The sequence below is a fragment of the Oncorhynchus gorbuscha genome, linkage group LG14, assembly GCF_021184085.1.
Source record: "Oncorhynchus gorbuscha isolate QuinsamMale2020 ecotype Even-year linkage group LG14, OgorEven_v1.0, whole genome shotgun sequence".
Taxonomy (NCBI): Eukaryota; Metazoa; Chordata; class Actinopteri; order Salmoniformes; family Salmonidae; genus Oncorhynchus; species Oncorhynchus gorbuscha.
In genome coordinates, this window is record NC_060186.1 from 56,187,176 (window position 1) to 56,191,181 (window position 4,006).

At 44.3% G+C, this 4,006-nt stretch overlaps 1 long non-coding RNA gene across 1 annotated transcript; it reads left to right on the forward strand.

Annotated features, from left to right (window-relative positions):
* The first annotated feature begins 945 nt into the window (after positions 1 to 945).
* Positions 946 to 3,782, forward strand: LOC123994556. The gene is made up of 4 exons (XR_006831667.1): positions 946 to 1,164; positions 3,062 to 3,268; positions 3,470 to 3,544; positions 3,647 to 3,782. It is a non-coding gene; the product is annotated as an uncharacterized LOC123994556 (long non-coding RNA).
* The last annotated feature ends 224 nt before the right edge of the window (positions 3,783 to 4,006 follow it).

Here is a 4,006-nt window from a genome sequence, read left to right on the forward strand (position 1 = left end):
ATGTAACTGTAAGAAGCGCATAATTTCAAATAGACTACATGTCGTACTAAACAGCATATAAACAGTCTAAATAGGTCAGGATTCAGACAGATAGCCTAAGAAGGAACTAAATTAATTATTTTGGAAAAATTATTAGCCTATTATTTTAATTATTACAAGGCTATAGCCTACAAGGAAATTAATTGTGAAGTATTTGCGACACACTAGGCTGGCAGGAGCATTAAGAGCTCAGCATTATAGTCTATAAATTGCGCATATAGGCTGTGACTTACTTAGAATGAAATAAAATGATGTAACAAAAACACCTTATTAGTCTCAGCCTACAGTGCCTTTGAAAGCACGTTTAGAAACACAAGTTTGACCAGAGTCTGTGGCTTCAGACTCGTGTGATGGTGCCTGGAGAGTAGGCCAGCAGTGGAGAATACCCTCTCCACGCTTCCAGAGCCACTGGGGATGCTAAGCACCCATCAGGCCATTCTTGTCAGGCTGAGCAGAGATGCAGACTTGTTTTTTTGTATTTTTCTATAGGAAGTGTCACACCCTGACCTTAGTGTTCTTTGTTTTCCTTGTTATGTTGGTTAGGTCAGGGTGTGACATAGGTGATGTATGTGTTTTGTCTTGTCTAGGGGTTTTGTATGTTTATAGGGCTGTTTCCTTTCTATGTAGTTTGTATGTCTATGGTTGCCTAGATTGGTTCTTAATTAGAGGCAGCTGTCTATCGTTGTCTCTGATTGGGAACCATATTTAGGCAGCCATATTCTGTGGGTAATTTGTGGGTGGTTGTCTTCTGTCTTTGTGTCTACGTACCAGGTAGGACTGTTTCGGTTTTTCACATTTGTTGTTTTGTATTTTGTAGTGTTCACGTTTATTGTCTTTATTAAACATGTTGAATACTAACCACGCTGCGCTTTGGTCCGACCCTTTCGTCCACAGAAGAAAGCCGTTACAGAACCACCCACCACAAAAGGACCAAGCAGCGTGGTAATGGGCATCAGCACCGATGTCAGGATTTCTGGACATGGGAGCAAAATCTGGACTGTGTCACTACTTGGGAGGAGATAGACAGGTGGGTGGTCGACCCAGGGAGAGTGTCGCAGCCCGCCTGGGATTTTCTGGAGCAGTGGGAGGAGGGATACCGGCGAATGGAATCAGCACGGCGGCACGGTAGGAATCCCGAGAGGCAGCCCCAAAAATGTATTGGAGGGGCACACAGGGAGTGTGGCGAAGCCAGGTAGGAGACATGCGCCAACTTTCTGTGCTTACCAGAGAGCGAGAGAGATGGTACACTTAGCTAGCTACCCACTTCGCTGACAGCAAACAGCTCGCCGTCACGACGCCGTACAAGTGGTCTGCAATTGTGAGGGCGGTTGGACATACTCCCAAATTCTCTACAACAGCGTTGGTGGCTTGTGGTAGAGAAATGAACATTCAATTCTCTGGAAACAGCTCTGGTGGACAGTCCTGCAGTTAGCATGCCAATTGCACGCTCCCTCAAAACTTGAGACATCTGTGGCATTGTGGTATGTGACAAAACTGCACATTTTAGAATGGCCATTTATTGTCCCCAGCACAAGGTGCACCTGTGTAATGAGCTTCTTGCTGTTTAATTAGCTTCTTGATATGCCACACCTTTCAGGAAATGGATAATTGCTCACTAACAGGGATGTAAACAAATTTGTGAACAAAATCTGAGAGAAATTAGCTTTTTGTGTGTATGGAAAATTTCTGGTATCTTTTATTTCAGCTCGTGAAGCATGGGACCAACACTTTTTACATGTGTTTATATTTTTGTTCAGTGTGTGTTACCTTGATTTTGCACCTCAAGGTTTTTTTTTCTGAAAATATTTAGCGATCTCCATGACAGGAGCTAAAACAAGGGGCTATAGAAGAACACAAGTAGCATACAAATGCATGCTGGGCCGGGCATGCCCTGAGCTGGTGAAGTGAATACTATTGGCGGTACTGGAGCGAAATTGGAGTGGGAGAGAAGGCCAACACTCTAGCCTTTGGGAAACTCCCTCCACACTCCAGTCAAATTGGGCACACTCCGCTCCAGGTCCGCTCCGCTCACATAGGTCTACTCTGATCTGTTCCCACTGTGAATACCAACCACTTATATTGTCCACCAGGTGTCAGTAAAGGACAACAGTAGAACAACCAACACTTACATGCACTGAGGGATTGTCATTGAGCTGAAAAAGTGAATAGATAGTGTATCACTATGGAGTGCAGTGATATGTTTGGTAAACTTGTTGAACATGCCAGAACACCAAACAGTCAGTAACCCCACTCTTCCTTCCTTGTCAAGAATAGACACTATGTCTCTTGAAAAGGAAACTGAAACCACAATGCACACTGTCATTAAAGGCACACTCTTCAGGAATGGAGGAAGCAGAGTGATGGCATGTTGAAGTTGGCAAGCCAGTGGGGTTGGTGGATCTTGTGATTAGGATGCCACACTCCTTAATTAGTGAATACCCTCAAAGACTGGGCAAACATAAAACTTGTTAAAAATGACATTTTAACATGCAAATAACAATTGATTTACGTTGATACATTTTTAGTTCTTAAGTAATGATTCAAAATGAGAGTTCATCAGAGCGGCCAGCACGCAGGCTCTTTCAACATGATGGCAAATCCAGCCCTCTGATTTTGTAACGGTTCCGTAACCACAGATGCTGGGAGAAGGGAAGGAAGTAAAGGGTGAGTATTTAATAATACATAAAGAAACTAAACAAGAACAGCATCTGGACAAGAGAAAAAAACAACATCAATGCAGACACGGGGATGAAACTGAGGAAGTGACAGATATAAGGGAGGCAAACAATTACCGTGATGGAGTCCAGGTGAGTCCGATGAAGTGCTGGTGCGCGTAATGATGGTGACAGGTGTGCGTAATGATGAGCAGCTTTGCGGCCTCGAGCGCCAGAGAGGGGGAGTGGGAGCAGACAGGACAGATTTGGGTGTGCCGACACTCACACATGATGCTTTTTTTTTCTAACAGAATGTGACATGTCTGTCTAACCTGTGTATATTTAACCCCCTCTCTCATGTTCCCAAGTGACTCCCCCAAGCTGGTGCGCTACATCCATGACCGGGGACTGAAGCTGGTTGTCTACTGGGACATGGGCACACGCACACACGTGTGGGGTTGACCCTGGTACCCCCTTGGACAAGATCACTATAGATGCTCAGACTTTTGATGACTGGAAAGTGGACATGCTGAAGTTTGATGGCTGTTACCCCAACGCTACAGAGCAGGAGCAGGGTGAGAGGGGGATGAAGAAGAGAGGAGAGATGGATGGAGAGTGGGAAATAAAGTTGGATGGATAGATTAGGGGAGATACAAAGACTTTGGAGAGCTGGGGAGGGACATGTTCAAACAAGAGATAAGTGGTTTACTCAACTCTCAGCTTTTTGCTTGAACACGCTTCTTTCTTTCCTTCTTTCTTTCTTTGCCATGTCTTAGGCTCTGAAATCTACCAGGCACCTCATTGGTTACTGCTGCAGTTGGCCCGCCTACCAGGGTGGACTCCTTCCCTAGGTAAATCCAATATCACTAAAAAGGATGGGTTATCAAACCCTATCGTTAGTCAATCCATATTATGTACAGACAATATGAAGTAGTTGACATTTTCTTCCGCAGGCGAACTACAACCAGCTAGAAGAGATCTACAACCTGTGGCGTAACTATGGCAACATAAAGGACTCATGGGCTTATTGTGCTGAGCATCACTGATTGGTTCTTCAACAAGCAAGATGTCCCTACAGCCTATTTTCTCTCTCTCCACACCATAGACACATGTTGGTGTGAGAGTGGTGAAAGGGTTTGCTGTCCCTTTTTTTGCTTATTTCTGTCTTTCTATATATATTTTATTGGGTAGGTAGGTTAAGTGATATATTTTAGTGGTTGTCATGGTTGTCGTGATGGAGACCAGGCAGTGAATTATCCGGTTTAGGTAGGTATAATAACTCTTCAATCAGACAATTAACATGGAGTCCACCG